This window comes from Aphelocoma coerulescens, chromosome 8 (genome assembly GCF_041296385.1).
Source record: "Aphelocoma coerulescens isolate FSJ_1873_10779 chromosome 8, UR_Acoe_1.0, whole genome shotgun sequence".
Taxonomy (NCBI): domain Eukaryota; kingdom Metazoa; phylum Chordata; class Aves; order Passeriformes; family Corvidae; genus Aphelocoma; species Aphelocoma coerulescens.
In genome coordinates, this window is record NC_091022.1 from 1760444 (window position 1) to 1786540 (window position 26097).

General features: G+C 49.0%; 1 protein-coding gene across 1 annotated transcript in view; it reads left to right on the forward strand.

The window, feature by feature from the left end:
* SEC16B (SEC16 homolog B, endoplasmic reticulum export factor) overlaps positions 1–26097 on the forward strand; it is a 116787-nt gene that overhangs the window by 24546 nt on the left and 66144 nt on the right. The window contains 1 exon segment of the mRNA XM_069022672.1: positions 18276–18419. The gene's annotated coding sequence lies outside the window, so the exon portion shown is untranslated.

Here is a 26097-nt window from a genome sequence, read left to right on the forward strand (position 1 = left end):
TTTCCAGTCTCATGTGGGTCCCGCTGGGCATGGCAAGGCCACGCTCATTTAGAGCAGTTATTTATTAAAAGAAGGGCTGGGTGATGACCCTGTCTCCGTCCCTTCAGCTCCTGGTGACATCAGTGATGCAGCTGGCCTTGCGAGGTCACTCATTTCCCTTTGTTTAATGATCTGCTGGCGAAAACGAGCTTCCCTTGCTCGCTGGAGTGTCACTGGGACATGAATATTGATGAAACCTCGGTGGTCCTGTGGTGCTGTCACAGCATGGAGGGCTCATTTGGAGCTGCCAGGCAGTGTGGGGAACTCTGTGATGGAGCGATAATAAAGTGTGGCTGAACTCTGCTCCGAGGTGCTGCTTGACACTTGGAGCTTGCAGGCTCCTGGTGCAGCAGCAAGAGGCTGGGCTGGCATTTTCCAAAGCAGGGACACAGCGCTGTGAGCGTGAACAAGGGAGGGATCCATCCCTCAAACATCCACAGGGGTACTGCAGGTACGGGAAAGTTTGTTGGCTGCAGCTTCAGGTGGCAAATGGTGTGGTTAATGGAACCTAAACGTTTTTTGAGGGGGAACTGGGATGAGGGCAGATGCAATGCAATGTCTCTTGAAATGGTCATTTTGGGCTGATGGTATGGAAGTCACTATAAGAAATGGGATGTGGCTGTTACAGGCGTACAAGGGAAGAGCATGATTTTAAATTTGCAGACTTCATTAATCCATGTGAGTCCCTTCCAGCTTCTGCTATCCTGTGTAAAAAGTCAAGGTGACAGCTGAGCCCCTGTAAGCAATACCATTTTTTTCTTTGAAAAATAAGATATTTTACATGCTAATTTGGAATATATCACACAGTATGCTGTGCCTTCAACAAGGGTGTATTTAATATCTGTGCTTGAATGGCAGAGAGAACCCCAGGTCTTGCTCTGAACCCTTACGTAGCTCCTGCAGTGAGAGTCCAAGGCCAAGATGTAGGGGGTAGATGATTGGTGGCCTTTATTTTCCTAACTATGGAGAAGGAGCTTCTTCACTCTTGGTGTAATGCAGATCTGACCTGCTTTTGCTTAGAGCAGTATCTTCCCTTCCTGCCTCAGGTGTTCTCTGGCTAGAGAGGTTGCAGGAGAGCCCTTCTGCAGGGATTTCTGCTGGATCAAGGCCATAGGATGTTGGCAGTGTCTGGTTTTAGTAATGGACATTAAAAGACACACATTCTCCCTCTAAACCTTCGTATACCAGCGCCTGTAGGAGCTGCCCCTTGCTGATCAGGTTTTTGCACCATGTTACGTTGCTGTGCAGCCCCTTGCTGCACTGGGGGACTGTTCCAAGCATGGCCTTTCTTGCAGGTCCTGCCAGATGTGGCACAACTGAGCTCACTTAGATTTTTAAAAAAGAGTGGATAGTGGCTTGTGTGGTCTCCAATCCAATGCTGTTGTGTCTCAGCAGTGTGGAAAACCTGTAGTAGAAAGGCTACTGGGCTGCCTTTGGAAAGGGTGCACATGGAAACAAATACAGTTGGAGTCGATAGTCTTAGAGGTCTTTTCCAACCTTAATGACTCTAGGATTCGTACTTCCTCATCTTTGCTAGGGCACTCTGGAGATCCTCAGCCCCCTGAGGAGTTTAGGAAAAACTGACCCAGTAAATCCTTTGAGATCTCGTGGCCATGCACCAGTGTTTGTGCAGCATAATCCTTATGAGTAAGAAGTAGGAGGGGCTGTGAACCCTGAGGGACCTGTGCCACTGCTCTAGGATATTTAAGGGTCTGAATAGTACCTTGAGAAGTGGATTATATTCATGGCAGCAGGGGGAAGGAAACAAATTATTATGCTTTTGGCAGTGTAGGGTAGAAGCATCACCTTTCCTGACATGTTTGTCTTGAGCGGAGACCGTATCTATCCAGTGGTGAGGATGAAGAGAAGTTCCATGCTGTCTGGTGTTAATTACAAAGGGAAAAACCACACGAAAATCAAACGAAATTGAATCCCACTGCATTTGATATTCCCAGAGTTGAAGGCCTCGGTACATCTCATTAGTTTAAAACCCCTGATGGAGAGAGCTGAGCTTCGAACGGGAAAATTGATATGACATTGAGACCTGGGAGAGGATTAGTTGCCTGCCTCAGAACTTGTCCAGAGGAGTCGAACATGCAAATGCTCCCAGAGAGCAGCTCCCTGTGAGAAGGATGCTGGATAATTAAGGCCCCTGGGACCACGCAGTTGCAGCAAGGGAGGGATAAGGTCTGTGTGTCTGAGAAGTCCTTCCGCTGCATTCTTTCTGTGGGGGAAATAATGCCTGGGCAGTACAAACGAGCCCAAAGCTTTGGGTGTGCTTGACTGCTGGTGACAGAGATGCTCTGTTCCACCTCTCAGTGGGATTTGCAGGTGCTGGGTTACGATTGAACTATGCAGGGTACGGCATTCTTGGACTGACAAATTTGCTTATCTGGCAAAGGTGTCTGTGGAAGGTGTGTGGCTGAGACATGAGCCTGGGTTTGGCTCACAGGGGACTTGAGCTTTTGTGGCAAAGAGTTTGGTTCCATTTTGCCACCCTGCAGCAGTGCTGAAGGCCCAAACACACCTGGGTGCTGCAACCCACTGTCTTTAGTGGTATGAAAATTGCAGCACCGAAGCAATGTGTATAGAAAGGGGTCACTGCTTTTCTAGTGCTTGAGCCGGTAGGAGGTGTTTGCCGGGGAATGCAGGCCCTGGGATGTACTGTGCCTGTCAGTTTGTACCTCTGCTTTGGGCCCTGCTGGGTTTCCTGTTCTGATAAAGTGTTCTGTAACAGCTGTGTGCGGAGAGAGGCTGTTTCCCATTTTCTCCTGCAAACCCCAGCTGTGCTATGTGCACTCTTAGGCAAGGTGCTAATGATGGAGAATCCATGACTTGGCAGCACACCGGGGTTTTCAGCTTCTGAAAACAAAATGTGTTGGTGGACTGGCTGTGATCTCTGTGGCAGGTGGAGCTTGCAGACCATACCAGCTTCTGTGCTTCTTGTGTACTCAGAGGGCTGTTTCTAGCTGGGACATTGCAGTCCTCAGGCAGGATTACTGGAGAAGGGCTGGCGGGACCCCCTTCTTCCAGCAGGCTGATGTAGGCTGTGGAAGCCTGCAGGACTCTGGCCCTCAGCATGATGCCTCTTCTTTGGACAGAAATTCCTGCCCAAGTAGCCAGGAGGTGACAATCTGTGCATCCCTCTGGCACAGGCTTTCTCGGAGGGAAATCTTGACTCTTGTTGAAGCAGTGACCTGAGGCAGGGATCCTCCTCTCACCCTTCTGCCTGTGCCTCTCTCTAGCCTGCTTAAAATAAACAGAGCTTCTGATTCTTCACTGGAAGAGCAGCTCCAGGGAGGAGCCCCAGAGGAGAGCACTTGTCCCAGCACAGGGCATCGCTCACGCTGACATTGCTGCTGGAGAAGATGTTGGCAAGAGTGAGGAGCCATGCTTTATATAACTTGGTGTCACAGCTTCCATCTGAGGGTAGCCTAGGTCAGGACTCACCAGCCTGGGAAAAGCATCAACAAGGAGGACTTGAGACACGGATAAAATCACCCAAGAAGATGATTAGAAGGTAATTGTTTGTTGTTTCCTGCAGGCTAAGAAAATAATGGACTTCAGGTTTAAATTGAACAGCTTTACATGCTGTGTGTGGGGGGGAGCTAATTCAGCCCTGGAAACGTGTTGTCCTGGGATGCTGTGGCGGCCAAAAAATATCGTGAACCTTTAAAAAGGAACTTGGCAATTTCATGGCAGATAACTCTTGATGATGGGCCTAAACACAGCCCTGAAACAATTTACAGCTTGGGAGTTTTTAAGTGCTGGGCTGCTAGGAGCTAGAGAATCATCCTGGGAAAACACCTCCACCTTCCACCTTCTCTTCAGTTCTTGCCATTAGCATCAAGCCCAGCTGCTGTGGGAGACAGGAGGCTGAGTTAGAGGGACCTACAGTCTCTTGGCTGATGGCTTTCATGAGTGGACAAAGCTGAGTAAGTGACCCTATCACACATCCTCTGAAGTGAGATCCTCCTTTTCTGAGAGACTGGGATCAAAAGAGCCATTTTGGATCTAACACTGGCGCCATGTGTTCCTCAGGACAGGCAGATGCTTGAGTGAAACCTCCAGTGCCCACGCCTGCCTGTGCAGAAGTGGAAGTTGTGTTGAGGGAGTTGCTTGGTGACGGTTCTTCTGGGAAGGTTTAGAGAACTAAACAGTTAAGTAGGCTTAATAAAAATGCATCGAAATTTGTAAACATATGTATCACATCTCTTTGATAATGAAGGAGCAGTTAATAAGTATTTGCAATCAATGTTCCTACCTGGAAGCTTTCTCTGAGAGCGTTTCTGAGGCTGCTCAAACAACCCATTTATTTCTATCATTTTAACAACCTGTTTTCTCAAGGCAATTGAAATTACTTGCTCAAAGAGCTGTCTCCCCTCCTCCCCACCTACGACATGCTCCATTTTACAAAGCTTTGGCTCAGTCTCTGCCTTCTGGCTGTGTCCTGAACGGCTGGGGAAGATCCTGGAATTGGTGCTGGCTGGGATCCTGCTCTGCTGGAGGTGTTGGCAGGGCAGGTGGGCAGCTTTGGGTGACAGTGAAAAGCTGGGTTATAATCACTCACATGGAGATCCCTGCCTAAAAACCAGCTTATGTGGGAATTCAGGAGCTGCCTTGATGCACGGCCTGGGTGTACGTGTGCCCTGGAAGTACTTGCACTGGCTGGAAGAGTGTTGGTTTGGCAATGTGGGGAGCAGGGCACTTCTTTTGCTGTTGTTCTGGCATAAGATGATGTGACATCCCACTGATGTGTTCTGAGCGCTTGTAGTACAATTCTCAGTCACCCGACCTCTGTGCCTGGTGCTTTCAGTGCCTTGGTGAGCTGTTGTATACATCCTGGTTTTCCTCTGGCACAGAGAGATCCAGGTCCCTACCTGCTGTTTCCAGGATGTGTGGGCATCACGTCAGCTTGGATGGCTTCTTTGGGCTGTTGGATCAGTATTTCTTCCTCTGCATAGCATTGTGTGTGAGTGTGTAGCTAGTTCCCAGAGCAATGATGTGCCTTCTTGAAGACTGCAGGATTAGCTGGGGTTGGAGTGCAGGGGTAATTTAGGTCACCCAGCCTGGGCACATCCCAGGACAAGGCTTAAAAGGTCAGTGCTGAAAGTGGGGATGATCCCTGCCTGTTAAGAGAAGCAACTTACTCTTGGCTAAGGAAAGATGACAGGTGATGAGTGAAAGCTTCAGCTTCCAGGATTCTTCCCCAGGTACATCTTGCAAGGATTTCAGTTCTCGGGCTGTACTGATCTGTTGCCTTTCCCTGGGAAACTGGGAGCCATGTGGCTTTGACGTTCTCTTGTACCCTGGGGTTATTCCCTGTCCTCCTCTCTGGGGACATATTTGGGCTCTGCTTTGTGAGATAACTAATAGGGCTGTCAGCTCCCTTGTCCCAAGAACCTGAGAAGACAAATAGTCCAACATGTGTAGCCACCTTTGCAGGTCCTGAGGCCCCGGCAGGAGCCAGCAGGGTGACGGATGGGCTGACGAGCGGGGCTGACACAACTGGGTCAGCATCAATGTCAAAGGGGTGGAAGCCGGGCCTCCTTCTCCCCTCTGCTTGGCATCCCAGCGCCTCTGGGCCAGACGGTGGCCACTTATCACCCCTTCCTTCAGTGCCTGCTGTAAGCTGGCAGCACCAGAGCCTTGTCTAGAAGAAAGACACGAGTCATGGTCCTAATGGTGCGCTGTGGAGCTGCCATCTGTCCTCTCCTTGGATGTCGCTGCTGGGGCGGCCTGGGAACATAACCCAGTGCTGATGCTCTGTCAGGCAAACATCTGGTTAGACTGTACTCTGTGCCTCTGCTTCCCAGCACGCTGTGGTGCTGCCTTCCCTCAAAAAGGTGAGCTTCATGCACTGGCTCATATAGATGCGTGTATGTCCTTTTTTTTAGAGTTCCAACTCTGTGCTTTGCATCTTAATGCTGCTTTCCTTGCCCAGCCTCCTACAGCGTCTCCTCTCTCATCTGGAGCCAGCTCCTGTGCTGTGGGAAGGGTTGCTTGTTTGGAGAGGACCGTGCAAATAATCTCATGAGTTTCTCCCTTTATGGACGGGTGAGGAAAATTTGCCAAAGCGGCAGCGAGTGAGTCTTGTGAGCATTCTGGAGTGATGAGCTGAGAGCCCTGAGCCAGTCTCACTGTGCAAAATCCATTAGCCATGAGCAGAGCTGCGTGTGGACTCAGCATTCAGTACCTGTTACGGCCTGAATTAGTCCCTAATTTCTGTCCCTTGCAGTTAAAATGACTCAGACATTTCTTTTTGAGATGGGGTATTGCTTCTGACTGAATACCCTACAGCCATGGCTCTACTGACCATTAAATTGTTCTCAGGAATGCACTGATCCTCTCGTCTCCGGGTCAGTGTAGGCTGGTGCCATCACTGCACTTTGCTGTGGGGCTGGGAGAGGCACTTTGCTTTGCTGTAGGCAAGCAAATGCTGAGACACATCTGAGGACTCGATGGCTGCAGGTTTAGTAAGATCAATACTACCTCTGCGAAAGATTATATGGTATACTAGGCAGCAAATAGACCACTTCTGCTGGATTTGGAAACCGTTTATAGAGTCTATTAGGGATGGGGAGGTAGAAGGGACGTATCTGGAGTGAATTGCACAGTTGCAGTAGTTGAGACTCCCACATGAAGGGTTTTGCAGTCTATTAAATAATGGAATTAAAATCAAAATAAATGAGAAAGTTTTGTCCAAGAAGTCATACCTGCAGCCACATCATCAGCCAAAGATCAGGGCAGAAATGTGCTGCCCAGAAGATGAGTGCTTGGTCCTGTATGCCTTGGCCTGTGCTGCCTCCTTGAAGCCTTGAAAGATGTCGGGAGGAGGGGAGGGTTGTCTGCCAGGCTTCTGCTGGGACAAAGAGCCAGTCAAGGGGGAAGCCTGGAGATCCTCCTGCTCCCAACCCAGCTGGCTGCTGGGTCTTCCACCCTACAGCTGCCAGGTCAAAAGTTGTCTTGTGCTGTGGAACGTCCCTTGTGCCACACTATTTGCTCTGCAGCCAGGATTAATGCTGCTGCCTAACATAGTCCATGGTGGGCTGGCTTGAGTTCAGGAGCAGCTTTTGGGAACTCTGTTGGCCTTGTTTGAGCTGCCCTTGCGCTGCCATCACCTCCTGCGGTGTGCCCTGGAATAATTAGCTCTAATCACACGTGAGCAATAGCCTGCCTGGTCACCCTCTCTGCTCCCGGGGAGCGCGGCAGGGCGCCCGGCTCCTGTCATTTCTCCAGTGCTCTGTCCAGTCTCATTTGAGATGCCTTGCAGGATGAATTACAGTGCTCTAAGGGAATCTGCAAAATAGGATCACAGGCCAATTGAGTCCATCTGCAAAATGCAGGAGGATGATATATCACCCTACAGATGGATTCTGCTCACCCCTTCTTTTTAAAATTTTATTTTAAAACTCTTGGTGAGAGTAAGTAGGAGCAAGGAGCTGGATCAGGTCATGCTGACTAAAGGTGGGTGATGCAGAAGGGAAGCAAGGAGAGATTGACCCTGTCTGCTGGCCAGTCTGGTCCCTCCGAAAGCAGACTACTGTATGGGAGTGTTTCATGGCGTAAAATGTGCTGGGACAGGCTGGAATTACCAGCCATGGGGAGGCTTTAGGGACAAATAACAACCTGCCCAAGTCAATCAAAGCAGCTTCAAGTAGGAGTTGTGCAGGTGCTCTGACCCATGTGGACACTGCAGGTATCCCAGACCATCTCAGGGCACAAAGGTATCTGAATGCAGCCCTCAGGACCTGATTTAGCAATTCCTGGCTGGCTGGCCTGGCCATGCTCCCCTGGGAATGTGGCCAAGGTCACCCATCTTGGCTCTGATGTGGTTGGACTGCCAAGGAAGAAGTTAACCCCCTTGCACTTTGGGTGGATTGAGGTTGGGCTGGTGTTACCGAGCCTCCTCCTCCTCCGGCTGGGATGCTCCAGCCATGGCCTGAGGGGGAAGGGAAATGAATTAAACCCATCTTCAGACACGTTTGTATTGATTCTGTCACTTTCTTGCTGCTTGCTGACAGGTGATGGATGGCTCATAATGCGACTGGCACAGTACATTACGTTTCCCATCCAGGGACTCCTAAATCATTTCAAATTTTCAAATTCCCTAATCAATATTTTATCAGTAGCAGAAGAAAGCGGAACAGACCCATTTCTCAAGAGGTAGAAGAATGAGCGTGTGTGGATGCGTGCCTGCACATACATAGGCATGGGAGTTTGGGTATTTATAATCACAACTGAAGCACTGTTAGTATAACAATTATATCTGCAACCAGAAAAATTAAACACAGAAGTAGGACCAGGAGTGATGCTTACATTTAAGTGACTTCAGGATGAAGTAAATTAGAGATTTGGATTTCTGATATGAACATGGAGGATTAATGCCATGTGGGCTTTGCACTCGCTGCTCAGCCGGGCGCCCATCCTTATGCAGGGTGCAGGGGGGTCGAGTCAGCTGCAAACATGCCTAGTTTTTTGGGGAAGGAAATTGGATTTGCAGCCACCTGTAATGCACTGGGACTCAGATCTGTCGCTCGGCACTGAAGCAGTAATGGAGAAATATCCCTAGCAAGCCTGTCTGGAGCTGGATTATGTGGCCTGGGTGGTTGTTTGTCTGGAATTTTAACCAAGCGTGGTGTTGCTTTCTTGGGACTGTAGTGGGCAGAGAAGGATCCTGTTGCTGCCATGGTGTGTTGGCTCCTGGGGCACTGGAAGACTAGATGGGAATGTGCCTGCAGTCATGTGTGCCTGAACTGGTCCTAAGCAAACAGTGTGTGCCTTTCTACTCCTCTGCTGGCACTTCCTGCCACAGTAGGAGGTGATCCAGGCTGAGTGAGGATTGAGAAGGAAGTACTAGGGCATTTCAGAGGAGGTGCAGGTGGACTCTGTGATGTTAGGATACTGTGTGGAGTGGCTGGCTTAAAACTGAGACCCAGATTCAGTGACTTTCCATGTCTTCCACACTGGGCTACCTTCCCCAGTAGCTCCCAGTTCCTGCCCGGTATGTCTTTCTTCTGGGCTTTGGGTTGGAAGAGCTCAGGGAAGAATGGAGCTGGTTGCCCCTGTTGTAGGAGTGGGGTCTGCACAAAGTGGAGGCAGCAGAGGGCTTTGTTCTTTCCCCTCCCTAAGATGATCCTGCTAAGACAGCTGGAGCATGCCTGTCTGCCCCGAAGATGGCTGCTTTCCCCAAATCCTTCCTGTGCTGGTGGTCCTTCGTGTGTACTCCTTGCATCCCCTGACCTCACCTGCTCAACAGTCTTTCTCCATTCAATTACTCATTCTCTTAGACTCTTGTTTTTTATTCCCAGCCTGGATGTTTTCCAAGTGAAAGATTTATTCTTAGGCTATTTTTTTCTTTCCTGTGAAGAGAGCTTCCAAACAGCACAGATGTGAGGCTAAACATAACCTTCCTTGTTACTGTCACCTCTCCTCAGCACTCGCCTGGCTGATCTGGTGTTGCCTTTGCTTCCAAGTGTTGTTTCACAGCTCAGTTGTAGTGTGCTGCAGGAATGCACAAGGTAGGCTTGCAGCACAGAGCAGGGCTACTGCTCTTGGGAGTACACGGTGGAGCTCAAAGGTGGCACTTCCAAGCCCACGCTGACCTCCTGGCCCTTTCCCAGGCTGTGTGGGGACTCTTAGCCCTTTGGGCTGGTGCGCTGGCATAGGCTGCCTGACAGGAGAGTCAGACTCTCCTTATAGAGGTAGTTTAAAAACCAGTTTTTTACTCACAGGAGAAACTTTGTGCCTTTCCATCCTGACCTCCCTACAGTTTAGGGGAGAAACACATGGTCTTTCCCCAAGGCAAGAGCTGCCTCACCACCGGCAGGGAGCTCTTATACTCCAACACTTCTATGCCAGCGTTTTTTCTCTATGTTCAAAGTCTTCCGTGGGCTTGGTTTCAGAGACTGGATCCCTGCTGTGCCCGTGTGGAGGTGAGGTTTGCAGCTATACCCTTTTCTCTCTATTATCGCATGTCAGGGTTTGTCAGGGATGGGGGAGGCCTCTGGTTTGTGCTGTCCACACTGCTTCCTCCCCCAGCGGCACTATGTGTAACAGGAACATTGCAAAAAGACGTGTAGAAATAACTGATTTTCTTCTTCTGAAAGCCTGTGCCTGATCTGCAGGAGCAGGAATCCTTTTGAAGAGCTCCTACATACTTCATGTGTACCGGAGGCAGGTTGCAAGGCTGTTTTCCTTTTTCCTTGGTGTAAGACAAGATTTAATTGAACCAGGGAGAAGTCACTGTTTGCTGTGTTGTTTACTGATCTGGTGGCTGTTTGGAGTTGGGTCTGAAAGTGTCTGGAAATGGAGTTCCTTCAGCCACACTGCTCTGGGCAGTGTCTGCGATTCCCAGAGCACAGCAGGAGAGAGGAAAGAAGCTACTGAGGTGCCTCCCAGAGAGACAAGGTATTTGTCATGTAGCTGTCACCAACCACTCTTCAAAGCAAACTTGGTCACCCAGACTGCCTGCTGCTTTCCCTCTTTAAAGTTCATTAGCACAAATTGCCTTTCCCCCCCTGCTTTTGTGTTAACTTCCTCTAGTTCTGGTGCTTCTTGAGGATACATCATGTGTTTCACTGTGAGCAGGACAAGAGTCAGACCCAGACCTTGGTGCTTCACACCTGCTACCTTTGCAACACAGGTATGAGACCCCAGCACTAGCTGATCTAGACAATGACTGCATTCAGCTGATAAACTCAGTCCTTCTGCACAAGAGGTGAAGCCCATTGTTTGGCCACAGATGGCCTTAAATACTGTTTCCCTGGATGAGAGATGTTCTGAAAAACTGTGTACCTGAGAGAGAAATGGGCCCCTTACCACCTGAACAAGTTTGCTGTGGAACTGTGTGTTGCAGTTCTCATCTTTGTGGTTGCTGTGCCTGGGAAAGAGCAGAGAAGCTGGGAAACTCTCTGCAAACAGTACTAGGATTAGCTCAAACAGGAGGGAATGGGATGAACTGGCTCCCCAAAGGCAGTGCTTAACCCCCATTTGTCCTTAGGACAAGCAATGTGTTCAGCCCTAAAGCTCCAGGGTGCAGCTCCACCCTGTGTCTTAAGAGGTCTTTTCCAACCTAAATGATTCAGTGATTCTGTATCTTACGTGCTTTAAAATATATGTGGGTGTCCTGAAAGGATCTCAGGTTGGGAGCTGGGATTTATGTCCCTCAGGATAAGAGCCTGTGGCAAACAGATCTCAGGGTGGCTTGTCATCTCTCTCGGCTGGCAGTGCCCCTTTTGTAGTGGGATAGAGCTGGTCATGGTGGTACAGCTGCTGTAAGGACAAGGAGCTGCTTGGCAAGGAGGACACAGGCTGAAGATACCTCGAGACTTCATGTCAGAGCTGTCGCTTGCCAGCCTGACCAGAATGCCGTGCAGGAAAGTGAATTTTGGGTAACTTAGTGAAACAATGCAAAGGCTCTGCCTGGCTTTCAGATGAGCTGTGGTGGCATGAAGGGGAAATGCCCAGCTGGTTTTAATATCCAGCTTAAGGGAAGTCCTTTTGTTCATTTAGTGTTGATTTAAAGTGGTCTGAGGAGGTGAAATCCTCTTGCCTCATCTGGGTCTAAGCTGGGTGCTGATAAGCAAAGAGCTGTTTTTCCCTGCCAAGCCAGAAATAGCCTGTACCGAGTAAGCTCACCATAGCAGCATTTCTCATTCAAAAGTTAATAAGCTTTGAAATTGGATTTTAATCAACTAATCTTTGATCCTAGGCACTAGAGCTGGATTAGGAGTGTCCAGTAAACCAAGTTACATCTTTCTTCCCTGCTGTCTTTTCCCCACCCCCCAATCTAGCAAAGAAAAGGCCAAGAAATGTTTCAGCATTTGAGGACCTGTGCATTTTAGGGTTTGTGTTGTGCCTGTTCTTTTGATCTGATCCATCCCATGGATGAATGGAAAAACTGATCTCTAGTGGACATCTACTCTTCCAAGGCTATAAATGTCTTTTAACAGCTCCTTTTGGGAAAAGAGCGGGAGGTCTTTTTTAACAAAGGTTTGTATTCAATCAGATGAGGTGGGACAAGGGATGGAAGATCTGCTGTGGCCCTAACTATATCCCTCCTATTCCCAGCATCAAAATAGAGTACCATGAATTCTGCATCCCACAGAATCACGAAATAGCTGAGGTTGAAGGAAAATTACAAAGGAAATTACAGCTGGATTTCAGGGTCATGTAGTTACACTTCTGCTCAAGGGATGGGTTCAGTTTAGACCTCTCCAACTTATTCCTTCTCCCCATAAATCTGAGCAAACGCTCCTGTCCCAATTTACCCTCCAAACACTTTTCTCTTGATCAGCTAGAGTAGAAGCTGATTTTATTTTTTTAAAGCTATATTTAGATTGTGGTTGCACAAGCTTCCGTTTCCTATGGAAATACTGGCTTAGTGAGCTGCCTGAGGACCACACAGTTCTTCCCTGTGCTTGTGGGATGGTCAAATCAAATGGGAGAGGATTTGTTTGGGCAGCAGAGGAAGCACACAGAGGCACTGCGCTGCTTGCATGCTGTAGTCTTGTTCTCTCGAGTCATCCCTGACACTGCTGTGTTGTCCAGGGTCAGGGTGGAGTCTCTAACGAGCACCTCTTTCCCTAACACCTCACACCCGGGGTGCTGGGAGAGTGGCACAGAGGCTCTGGAGTGGGCTTGCCACAGGTGGTTTGGGTTTGGTGGGACGCTGGGGAAGCCGGTCCCGCTGGCTCCGAGCGGAGTCTGCGCGTGGCTCCGCTCTCCGGTACTTCTGCTCGCTCTCCCAGAGGATGCTGTATTTCCCTTGCCCTGGGCTGTGAACATCTGTCTGGGCATTTATCTTCTTTCCTCTGAGGACAGACAGCCGAGGGAGTGTAACGGTTCTTCCGAACACACTTTACAACCTAGATTATCTATTCCATATAAAACTACCCTAATGGCCAGCTTTTACCGTTTCCAGTACTTTTCAGGGATTTAAGCACTGTGATGGTACTTGCCAGGAATATGAACTGCGACGTGTCAGCTTTTGGGGGCTGTCTCGGCTGTGCTAGGCTGACAGGTAGCTTGAAGGGAAGCTGGTCTAGTGGGCAGGATTGGCTGGCCCTTCAGAAAAGTGTGCTTAGGGTGAGTCAGCTTCCCCTGGGGGTGATGCTTCCAGCCAGCCACAGCCACATGGTAAATTGAAAGTGACATTGATCTACTAACCCTCAGGCCAGTACAGTTAGCAGAGCTGATTGTACCAAGGGAGGGATGAAGTTAGGCTGGCTAGGATCCTCTGAGGCCTCTGGATCTTACAGACCTTGGAGGGTACAGATCCCCAAACCTTCCCAAGCTGTGAGTGGAATCCAGAAGCCCTCACTGGGCTGATCCTTAGAAGGAGTCCGGAGCACATCTGATGCCCCACAGAGTGGCAGGTGGGGTCCCAGAAGCTTTTTCCAGGCCAAGCTCGAAATAGAGCAGGTCTTGACTTGCATAGCCCCAGCTGTGAAAAGACGATGAACTTGTACAGGGAAATGTGCCGAGTCTTTCAAGTTTTTCCTCATGTCTTCCATTCCTACTTGATATTTCTAGCTAGGGCTAGTTTTCTTCTTTTTAAGTTCAGATAAAGAGCTGCCCCCCCCCCCAACAAAACTCATTCCTTTCTTGGGTTACCATAGAGTTCTCACTCTGGTGGCATGTGGTGATCAATTATTTCGTGAAGCTTTTTGGAGTGAAGCTGCCCAATCCCATAACAGAGCAGCAAGTCTGGTGTGGCAAAACAGCATCGAAGGCCTCAGCTTGTCCTCCAGGCTGCATGAAATGTGTGAATGAGCTGCCAGCAGCCGTGGTGGGTGTGAAGACCAGATCATGCCTGCTTTGGGATGTGTGAATGTTTTGACCTTCTTAGGGCTTCCCACTGCAATGTTTTAGGGCCTGATTTCTGACAGGGCTCTGCATCTCCCAGCTTGTGTCCTCTCTTGCGCAGTTGACCCCAAATCTGAGCATGAGATCAGGTTTGGACGCTTCTCCATGTGCTGTGGTAAATGTTTGTGTGGCTGAAGAGAACAGGCATAGCTCAAAATATCTAGGAGAGAGTACCTCATCCTATTCCTTCCTCCTGATCATCTTCTCAAGGTGATGCCTCCTTGTTGCTTCCAGCCAGCCACTGGAAGGACTGGAATCTCTGGAGGTGTCCCTTCTGGAGAACCACCCAAGCTAGAGCCATCTGGTGAGCTACAACTTCCAAACTTGAAGTTTTTTCAACGGTGTTTTTATGGAAAGGCTGCATGTCCAGTGAGTTGTGGGTTTATGTTTGGTTTTGTTTGGGGTGTTTTTATGGGGAGAAAATAAAGGCTAAATGGATTGTGTTGTGCAGGTAGAGGTAAGCAGCTGATGGTCACAGAAGTTCGAGGTCTCGGGGACCTGCATGAGTTGAGAATACAGGAGAATTTTGAGTCCATGTTCAGCTTGATTCAGAGCAATGTTGAGCTTTTTCCCTCTCCTAGGCTTATGGCCTAAGGAACCTCTTTTTTTGATCTGTGTTTAATCTCACCCAACATTATGGATCCATCTCCTTGAAAAAGATTGCAGTATTGAAGTAGCACTTTTAACTGTCTTTTTCGTGGCTGTGTTGTGTTGGGGCAGGTTTGGGTATGGCTGTGGGAGCTGGTAGGAGGATGCTATGGAAATGTTATTTGCTGTGATCATGCAAGCCTGGGCAAGGAGGAGGAAGAGGGATGGAAATGTATTGTAAAACCATTGCTCCAAGGGGAGGGGAGGGGGCTTGCTGAGGAATGTTTTGAAGGACTGGTGCTCAGTGGGCTGACAGAAGCCAGTCTGTGACAAACCACTTGGAAGATTTGATTATGCTTGGAAGTTTAGGCTGAGGACCCACCGGTGACATTATTCTTTCCTTTTTATGAGGGCAGAGTTTGGCCATATCCTTCAGGAGAAGGACCAGATCCTGGACTGGTGTCCCCACCTCTCCCCCGGAGGGCTGGGGCTGGCCTGGATGAATTATAGATTTTACCTGTCTGCCCTTCTCCCTGTCCCAGCACAGTCATCTCCAGCTCAGCCCAGGATGTGTGGCTCATTCCTTGTGAAGGACACAATGAAATCTTGCCCAGGTGACAATCTCCAGGGACTGCTTTGCAAAGACGTGCCAGAGCTGTGGCAGCCACAGACTCACTTAAATTCCAACAGCGAGCTAGTTGGTGCCAAATCCCGTTTGTATCACTGAGAAAAATGGTAAAATCATTGTTAGGTGTTCACTAAAATACTCTAAATTTTAGAGAACATGAAGCATGAGTCAGGCATTGAAACCAGCATCCAAAGGAGGGAGGGAGTGGCGAGAGGCAGCAGGAGTGCTTATGAAATATTTTGTTTCACTGGCAAGAGGACAAGAAATAATTGGGCCTTAAATCAAGGAAATGGGAGAATAGGAACAGCAAATCAAGGGAAATGGTGGAAAATTAGGTCTTAGAGTAGAGAAATGTGTACACATGATCACCTGGTGGTTCTGGCAGAGATATATGCCCATAAATCTTCTCTTTTAACCTCTTCCCTGTTGCTTTATGGGGAATAGTGTCAGGCTTGCTGGCCCCATCCATCTTTTCTAGAGACTACTGGTTTTGGTTTCAACTTGTTCAGTGCTGAGCACCCACTGAGTGGCCTGAATCTGCTTTAGAGCTGGAGAGGGAGCTCCCAGGCTGCCTGGACTCCTTGGGGCAGCCTGCAGACTGTGACCCCCAAGAGAAGATAATGGTGCAGATCCATCCTGCATATGGGATGGGGTTGGATGGATGAGGGCTCTCTCCTAGAGCTGTAGTGTTTGTGTGTATCAGTACCTTGGGGTTCACATTAGTAGGTGTGATCTGCTCCTTATGCTCTGCAAATTGGCACAGGTCTTGATTCCTACAGGGTGAGGTGGTCTGTAAGCAGGGGAGAGCATGGCCTTTACTGCACATGGTCCAAGCTTTCCCTGTCTGACCATGGCTGCAGCTGCATCCCCAGCAGGACCCACTGGTATAGGATGAGGGATGTCCCCCTTGCAGATGCTGACACCTAGAAGAGTAAGGTAACCTGTAATGCCCTGTGTGAGACCCAGGCACCTCCCTGCTATTTAGGCACAGGACATCTCAGCAGATTCTTCCCAGCTGCAAATTCTGCTATTTAAAAAAAAAAAAATTAAAAATCCCCTTTTCGCCTCCCTTAAGGTCCCAGGCTTATTTTTCTTACAAAAATAATGAAATGTAAAAATAAAGCTTTCCCTGTTTGCTTTCTGCCAGCCCTCCCTCCCTGTGCACAGTGCTCATTAACTCCCCTAACGCTCGAGTCAGACACGGCCTCCGGTTAAAAACAGCAACCACCCTCGTGCCTTGCCTGTTTCCCAGGAGCTGGCAGCCAGACAATAACACCAATGGGATCATCTTCATCAGAGGATGTCAGCCCCTCTGTAAAATTTACATAACTTGAGTTTGGAGTTGGGGGCGGGGGGGGGAGGAGGGAGAAGCAGATTAAAAAATAAATAAAGAATGCTGGAAAAAGAAGTGGAAAGAGGAAGGCTGCTGTTTGGGAGAGGCTGCTGGAGAAGCTGCCTCCCTGCAAATCCCTGCTGAGGGCTCTTTTGGGCAGGTAGGAGTTTCTGCTCCAGGATCACAGGTGATGTGAGTTATGTTGCTGCATCTGTGGTTGGACTTGATGATCTTGGAGGTCTTTTCCAACCTTAATGATTCTGTGGTTTTCCCCAGCGCAGCCTTTCTGATCCACTCTGATACCTGGGGGTGAGAGTACTCAGCAAGAGTGGGGTGTTAAATTGCTCTGTCAGAAACAAAAGTCTCAGCTGAATGTTGTTTTAAAACAGCCACCCTGGGCCACATGGTTTGAGGAGCTCTATTAGTCAGATAAAAACATTGTCCCCTCATATTTAGGCAGAACAGGGGTGTCCAGAAATGTCTTAACACAAAAGCTGCTCTTGCAAACCCTTTAATCTGATTTTGTTTGGCTGTTGGTACATCCTGGTGGTAATCTGATGTTGGCCCACCTTTGACTGCCCAGGGTGTAAGGACTGTCAGGGTGACACTGCTGGTCTCCAATTCCTGCTTGAAATGGCTGCACACCCAGGGGCAGGCTTCCCCAGAGGGAAGGGGAGAAAGCCATCACTCACTGCTTTGGTGTGAGAGGAATTGTATCGTATTTGGGCATCTGGGGTGAGGCTCCTGAGCCACCTGGAGGAAGATCCTTCACTTGTGGCTGTCAGCATAGCTCAGTCTGGTGTTACATGGCCTTGGGGTTCACTGCTTAATGCTGTTGGGGATCCCCTTTCAAGGCCTGGACATTGAGGTTTTTGTTTGGTTTTTTAGTTATCATCTCTCTAAAGTGATGCAGAGGAATGAACATTTGTGCCAGCAGCAGCTGAGGGGATCAGCAGCTGTCTGGGGCCATTATGCAGAAGTTCAAGTCCTGGCCAGCGTGCTGAGTCCTAACGATCCCCGACCGAAGGCACGTCCAAGAGATGTCAGGCAAAAACTTATCCTTTATTAGTCTATGCCTTTTTGGATGTGAGAGATGCTGTTTGGATTGTGTGTCTGGGCACAGCAGCATTGCTATTCCTGCCTGCTTTTCCATCACCTCGCTCTCTCTGCTTGTTTGTTTGCTATTGTGCCTGTATTATTTTTTTCTCTCCCCTCTCTTGCTTCATCTCTAGCATAAAAAGTTTTTCAGCCCCCGAGTGCGCGGGAGCCTATTGTGCACAGAGAGCTGCAGCACAAAGGATTCCAGAGACAATCTTGTTCCCTCTCGCCAGCACAAGCTGCCCAGCCAGATTCAGAAACACATCTGCAAGTCCTTAAAGGAGTTATGCTCTGTTTGACTGCAGCTTAAAGCATGGGGACTAAGGGAGGGAGAGGTGTTTCAGGAGCCTGGTGGGTTTTATCAGCCCACTTATGGTTCTGTGGCACAGCTGCAGCCCAGCCTGTGCAGATATGTTAGTGAATGCCCATGTTTGAGATGGAGCTTTACTTTGCAGCTGGTCTGAAGATTAGCAATGGACAAGCTGTCCCCTTGAGAACCTCTGGTTTGTGGGGTATGGAGATGCCCCCTCCAGCCAGGCTGCAGTTTCAGCTCCAGAATGGCTGCCCTGGTGGTGTGTGGATACTCATCAGTCCTGATGTTCAGCAGGGCTCAGATCTGGGTGCAGACCTCCTGGACCTCTTTCCTGTGGTGGCAGCTCTGAATGGCACCATGCTGTAGGCATGGAGCTACTTTCTCAGCAGCAGCTTCATGTTTTCCAGGGCTCCCACTGCCCAGAGAAGTGCCTGTGCAGGGACCCCGGGAGGTGTGTTGCCAGCTCTGGCATGTGGTGGCTGTCAAGGGCACTGAAGCACATGAAGTGAGTTCAGAGACCTGGGTTCCTACATCTCCCTGAGCTGTTCCAGGTAAGCCTGCTCCAATGCTGTCTTGACACTTGGCATAACCCCAGCTTCCGTAGCAGGGATGGCAGAGGCTCTAAGCTTGGGTTCTGCAGGTCAGTTTAGTCACTGGTCTGTTTGAGTACAGCTCTGGTCCAGCTGGGGCACAGTGGAGTCTTTCTGACTACAGAATAACAGAATGGTTGAGATTGGAAGGGGCCTTACACATCTTCCCATCCCAACCCCCTTGCTGTGGGCAAGGACACCTCCCACTAAACCAAGTTGTTCTGAGTCCTGTCCAACCTGGCCTGGAGCAATTCCAGGGATGGGGTAGCCACAGCCTCTCTGAGCATCCTGTGCCAGGGCCTCAGCACCCTCACAGGGAAGAATGTTTTACAAATATCTAATCTGACCTCCTCTCTTTCGGTTTAGAGCCAGTCCCCCTCTTCCCGTTGCTCCAGAACCTTGTCCAAAGTCCTTTTCCAGCTCTCTTGTAGTCTCCTTTGTCATGGGAATGGGCTCTAAGGTCTCCCTGGGGCCTTTTCTTCTTCAGTCTGGACAGCTCCAACTCTCCCAGCCTATCTCCATGGGAGAGGTGTTCCATCCCTCTGAGCATCTTTGTGGCCTTCCTCTGGACTCGCTTCAAGAGGTTCACACAAACCTGTGGAAAACCAGGGAAACCCCTCATCTCTAGATCTGCACAGATGGGAGGGTTGGTTAACCCATGCCACTAATCATTCCTTGTTCCAGTCTTGTGAGACAAAGTATTCCCAAGCTCATGGATCAACCTGCAAGCTGTGATGTGCTCTCTGAAATGTCAGGATTTGGGTGACCTCTTCCATTTCACCTTGGATGCTGTTGGAGTTCAGCACTGCACTGAAGTAGGAGAAGAGGAGGTGTCCAAGCAAGTGGCAGGGACAAACAGCTTTAAAAAAGCTCTGTCTTTGCAGTGTGCTGTTTCTTTTAACCTTTAAAGGCTCTGCCTTACTTCTTTTCAAAGCCTCCTGCTTTGATTTCCTGTTCACAGTTGTCTTTCTGGCAGCCCATGGAAGAATGGAGACACAGATGAGGGTTAAAGAACAGCTGCAGGAACATAATTAATGCTTTGCAACATTTCTGAAGGCCTTTAGCACCTTGCCGTGACCCAGCCTGTAACATCTGTGCATTGGCAGCAGCCAAGCTGTAAAACTTCCCTCCTCCAAGTCCTGCACAGAGCAACTGTCGCCTGCCCGAGGCGTGCAATCAGGGCGAAAATGCAACAAATCAGTACAAAAGGCAGGCTGGAGCACAGATGGCAGGTCCTTGGGTGCTGGGCTTGGCAGTGGTAAGGGGCTTCCAGCTGCTGATCCTTGTTAGGTGTCCAAGGGGGGAGGTGGAAGAATGCTGCTTTTGCGGAGGTTTGATAGGAGAAATAGGACACAGCCAAATCTGAGTGTCCCTGCACTTTGCCCGTGTTCTGCCCCACGGAATGGATGTGGGCCAAAGGCAGAGCCCCAGCCCCGCCCGGCGCTGTCAGGATGATTGCCTGGGCAGCTGTCACGGACCCCGAGGGATGCCGGATGTGTCCCCATTTGGATCGTGTTTTATCAAGGTCTGTCTTTTGCAGCACTTTTCCCTTTATGTGGCTAAAGGGCACCTTCAGGGCTTGCCACCCTCATTTTTATGTGAGCTGTAACTCAGTACAAAGAGGATACATAAGTGACTCCAATTCCCTAGGGTTCCAGCTAGCGTTCTCCTTTCAGTCCCAGACCCAAGTCACAGCTGGAGCCAACTTGGTGACCAAAGAGAAGATGAACAAAACCACTTTGTTTTTGAAGATTAACTTTTTTTCTTCTTCCATATCTCCCTTTTCCTCCGTGTTTCGCTGCAGTCAGCCCTGCTGAGTTTCCAGCCTTCAAAGCCCGTTGTATCCAGCTGGACAGGAGTGAGCTTGCCAAGGGGAACTGTTTGTCCTTTGCTCCTTTTGGTTTTCTGAGAGGCCTGTGACTGTAGTGGATGCCAAGCAGCCCTGACCTTCACCTGACTGGAGTTCCCAGCTGCTACAGCATTATTGCAGCATCTCTGCCTGATAGAAATTCAGCTTTGTTCCTTGTACCTGGAAATTTTATATGACAAATGGCTCTCATTTCTAATTCTAGCCTCCTCTTGGTGGGCTGGAATGTCTGCTGCCTTGGAGAGGTTTGTAGATCCGAAAGGCTGGGAGGAAGTGCTACATTTCTCTCCTTTGCCTCCTTTTAGAAGTGTGCCAGAGACACTAATCCAGCATTTGAATTTCAGCCAGGTAGCTGGAAGGGACTGCATCTCCTCGGCACCCTCCCCTGATGGACTATCCAGCTTTGCTTCTCATCATGCTTCCCTGTACTTCTCTTCCTTAGGGCAGGAGGGAGGTGTTGCTGGAGAGACCTACTTTCTTTAAAGAAATCTCTTGCTTCACAAGTCAGATGAGGATGTTTTGCTGCATCTGTGATGAAATTTCTTCCCTTCGGAAGGAGAAGTGTCTGGGTTTGCAGTAGGCTCCCTCCTGGTAATAAAAATGATGGGATTGCTTCAGGGACAGCAGCTTGGGAATTAGGCCTGAGTAACAGCATATTACAACATCTCAGACATCTTTGTTTATGCAGCTTGAACAATGCCTGAACCATGACATCCCTGTGGGCTTGGTGAGCCCCACCAGGTCTGTGGGCACCTCAGAGGCAGATCTCTGGCTTTGCAGCAGCTGTGGGTTTAACTCTGTGTCTGCTGCTACATGCCTATGCACTACTTTCCCTGGTGGGGAGGAATACGAATTACTGCCTTGCTGAGATGGCTTGGCTCTCTTTGGATTTCTGGTGCTGAGTTATTTTTCCTTTGGCTGGCATTCATAAAGAGGTATTGTGGCCTTTTTTCTGGTGGTGGAGCCCTAGGGTCTTAATTCTTGACCAGCTCCTTTTGCTGGATGCTGTGCAATCACTTCTTTCTCACCCTACAATCAGATTTTTTTTTTTTAAGGGGACTGGAAGTAGCCATAGAGTATTATTTTCATTTGGGAATTGCAGCTGAAATAGAAAGTGCCTTGCTCTGGTGGTCAGTTCAGTGTCAGATGTGTCCGACTGTGCTGGTTGGAAAATGGTAAGCAAGGGTAAGCTGCAGGCTGCATGAAGGAGAAAAGGAGAGAAAATAATCATGGGGGAGCAAAAGCTGAAATGCTCTGAAGATCTTGTATCAACAGTCAGGAGTATGGGGGGACACTTTGGGCTCTGCAGCCACATCGGAGGTGAAGAGGAAATAAATGGCATGCCAGAGAAAAAAGGGCAGTGGATTAATAAGTTGCACAAATAGGATTGCCATCACTCCTGCGCTTGGTCTTATTCCCCTCAGCTCCAAGATAGGGATTTAAAAAAGAAAATGAATGCTAAGACTGTGTGTGGAACGTACACAAAATCCCAAGCGTTTGGTTAGGAAGCTTCTTGTTTCTCTCAAGAATATTCTTTCTCTCTGAGAGAGAAATGTATATGCTCTGGGCAAATCCCCTTAAAGTTATTCTGTGATGAAGGCCCTCGAATACTGGTGGTTGAAGGGGAACATATTTTATATTTGCACTGGAATTTCTAATTGTTTGGGGAAAAACCTCATGTTTCCACCCAATTCTTCTGAAGCAAGGAAGCGTTACATTCTTCTGCTTTGCCTTTTATTAACAGTTTCTAGAGGTGCTGAGCTCCTGCAGTTCCCGCTGACGTGAGCAGGGCAAAGCAACCCTGGAAAGTAGATGTGAGAGCTCTCCAAAGAGAGCTTTCCTTGCAATCCCAGTGCATCCTGCAGCATCCCAGATGTGGGATGTGGTGTGTTTGCTGCACGTCGGTTTGCCTTAGGATTCTCACCTGCTTCACAGCCCTGTGTGGTGGGATACTCAAACCAGTGAGTCACTGGTCAGGCCAGATGATGGGGACCTGACCTGAGCACTATTACTTTTGGGTGGTGGTTGTCTCCCTGTGGTTGCTGAGCATAAATCTCCTGGGGGTATTAGGCAGAGATAAATCCGTCAGCGAGACCCTGGCTGTGGAGTCAGAGCGAGTGTCTGAGGCACTGCCGGTGTGTTTGTCCCCAGCCCTGTTGATGTGGCAGGGTGCAAAGGACTACTTAATCAAACTGCAGAAATTAGGTGCCACCCAGCCGTTTTTCAGTTGTCACCTGGTGATCAGACAGAGCAGCTGCTCTGGCAGCCCCAAGCACTCAGCCTGTGGTGTCTGACAGTGAATTAAGCAGCAGGACCGTGCTTTCTGCTCCCTTGCTCTTACAAATTGGGACTGAGTCCTCAAAGCCACCGTTTACCTGAGTGGGGGAGGAGGAAGAAGCAGGGTTGTAAAATAAAATGAAACAGACCAGTCAAGTAATTTAATTCTTAAATCTTGTCTCCCTTGGGCTAATCTCATCCAAGCCATTCTTTGCTCAGGTCAACTGCTTTTAATTAGCAAGCTTCATTGATCAGGGCAGGAGTGGGAGCTGGTGGGTTGCTGTCCAGGTCTTTTTAATTAGAGGCTTTTCTTCCTTGCTGGAGGAATGGTATTACCCAGAGAGAAACCTGGCAAGAGGGCCTGGAATTGTTTGAAGAAGGCTGACCTACGATCGCCTTCACTGCATCTCTCCTGGCAGTGTCAGGGGTTAGTGAATTTTTAAGTGGAGAAAGAGGGAGGAAAAAGAACCAAGCCTGAAAGCAGGTTGTGGTAGCACTGGGAATTACTGTGTAGATGTAGTTGCAGGCGGGAGTGTGGGAGTGCGTTTTTTGTCCTTCCTAGGGAAAGGCAGAAAAACCAAGGATCAAGACAAAACCAAGGTGCAGACACCTCCAGGCTCCCCAGCATCTTCAGTCTGCTTTCTCAAATGCTGCTGCCCAGCAACAGGAGCAGTGGAGCACCTTTGTGGGAAGGACAGTGAAGAATACTTGCTCCCTGCCTTGGGGAGGAATGCCCTGCAGTCTAACAAGGTAGAAGTTGCTGTCACAGTTTTTCCCTCTTACAGTGGTTCTCTGGGGCATGAATAGCAGTGGGGGTTTTTGGCCCTCTCACAGTGGTTCTCTAGGGCATTAATAGCAGGGATGGGGCTCACCATGTAACTGTAGCTTTGGGCAGGGGTGGTGGTGTTGCTGACTGGCTTCTCTAGCTGGTGTTCCCTTAGGGTGCAAGGCTAAAGGTGAACCCCTAGAGTCTTCCGTCCTCCTGAAGGATGACACTTTACTCCTCTTTCCTGTAAATGGAAAACAACTCTATACCTGATATTAATCCTTCTTTACTCCATCAGCAGAAGTCGTAATTTCTATTAAGCGTAGATGCCCACACTTCAAGGATGTGGATGCATTTGCATCTTTGTTCTCTGCTGGGTTCCCTCGTGGCACAGTTGTCCTGCATTTTGGATGAATTCTGGCACAGGTAGTTGGCTGTGTAGTGACTGTAGATGCAAATCTAGGGGCTGTCATGATGTGGTTGCTGGGTGATAGTGCTCTCTGCCTCTGGGCCTCTGCAATTCATAGTTAAGGAAAATACATATAATATTAACTAATTAGCACAAATTTGCTGTTTTATGTATTTGATCAACTCAGCCATGAAAATCCTGAAATGCAGTTAAATCAAACAGAAAGGAAGTGGCTTTGTATCAAACTATCGAATTAATATAATTATCTTATTGATTAAATCATCAAATCAACCTGCAGCTCCTTTATCTGCTTTACTTGGCCATTTGGGAAGGCATCAGCTCTCAATCCCTGAAGCACCATTCTCAGTGCCAACTCCTGCCTTTGTATTCCAGTCAGACAGCTGATCTGGAGGTGATCTCCAGCCAAATCTCCCCTGGAGAGCAAGGCTCTGATGTCCATTACAGCTGCCAACCAAAATTATATGTATTTGGGCAAGAGGTGATCTCTTGCATACCCACTCTGTTGTGAATCATAGAATGGCTTGAGTTTCAAGGGACCTTAAAAATCATCTAGTTTGTTACATTTCAAATACCAGGGGTGGAAATGCTGGTGAGTCGTGACTTTTTAGGGTTCCACGTGCCACAGGAACACAGACACCTGTCTTGCAGGCCAAGGGCTACTTCAGGGACTGCTTTTGGAGCTGGGGAGATGCTCTTAATGTCTTATTTTATACTTTGTGTGGCTCTTTCTTGCAATGGGTTTCCTGTTCCTGCATCCTGATGGAAAAGTGTGTGAGTGGAAAGATACTGGTATTATTAGGTGTTATTATTAATAAATACTAACGTGGGCTAGCTTAGGGAGACCTCCCCACAGGACTGATGTTTTAGCCAGTGGGTTTAGTTGCTCAGCTATTTAATGTATCTCACTGGTTTGCTGGCTGCGGGTTGCGGTCTTAGACCTGTCAGCTACGAGACCTTGCTAATGGCCCTGATTCTTGGTGGCTCACCAGAAGTGTGAGAGGAAACAGCAATGTCATAAAGAAGGTATGTCAGGGAGAGCCTGGCAGCTGCAATGTGAAGCTGTAAAATGTGGCCCTGAGTTTAAATCAGGATCAACTTCCCATTGGAGTAATCCAGGTTTTTACCAGGCAGCCAGCCAAGAGCTGGCTGTGATTAGTCAGAGCCATTATGATCTGTGAGCACACTTCTGTTGACCCTGCTGGACTCCCAACTTGAAAACATTAAAAACTTGACACAATTTGGTGCTAAAATTGTCATTGAGCCCCTCAAAGTTTTATCTTCCATAGGCATGTGCAAGAGCCAGTTGCTGTCCCTGCAAGCAGCTAAGTTTAAGTCGGTTTTAGGCTTTGAAGCAATGCTGAGCTTGTGTAGGAGTTGGACAAAAGGTTGGGTCTTTTGAGAAAGTCCCTGCTTTGGGCTGTTTCCTAGTCCCAGTCTGTGGCTGTCTCAGTGGTCCTGCAGCCACCTCATTGCTGATAAGCGATGCCATTTCATCCTTAGTCATTCCGGCTGACAGCAGCCAGGATGACTCATCCACAGCGCTGTTGCTGGAGTGTGAGTTTAGCCTCCGATTGTGCTGTGAGGAGAGAGCAAGCGGGAAAGGTTCCCGAAGAGGCTCTATTGTTCCTGCCAGCTCAGGGCTGCTGGCAGGGGGCTCGGGCACTGACAATACTGCTGGGCTCTCAGAAATCTCACTACTAACACACCTCAGTGGGGGGTGAAAGGGTAAAAAAAAAAAAAGGCACACGATCCAGGTTTGGCTTTGTGCCGTGCTCAAACTTCTCCATGGTTCCTCCTTCTCCAGGAAACAGTCGCTCTGCAGGTGAGGCGTGAAATACATCCACTGAAGAAATTGAAAGAGACTGTCTCAGCAGGGGAGGGATTCGAATTCTGTCAGATTTGGGGGGGAGGTTTCCAGCCTTCCTTGGATGCAGATTTCCCAGGGGTGATGCTTTTCGTCCTGCATGTGATTTTTGCTTTTGGCAAGCTGCCCTTTGGCGCTGTGTGTTGCTCGAGATGAAAGGCTGGAGCGAAGCACGTTCTTAACACTTAGGTAACCAGCTGTGTTGTCAGATTCACCTTGAAATACTGATGAACAGCTTTGCAGGGGCCAACCCTCATGTTACCCTGCCTTGTCCGGGCTGCTGCCTTGGCTGTGGTCCATAGATGTGAGGAAGACCACGGCCTCCCTTTCTGGTGGAGACAGCAGCAGGAGAGATGAGTTGATTGAGGACACAAAGAAGGAATGGTTTGGTTCTGGCCTCCATTTCTGGAAGTCTGGTTCAGCCTTTGAGCTTGC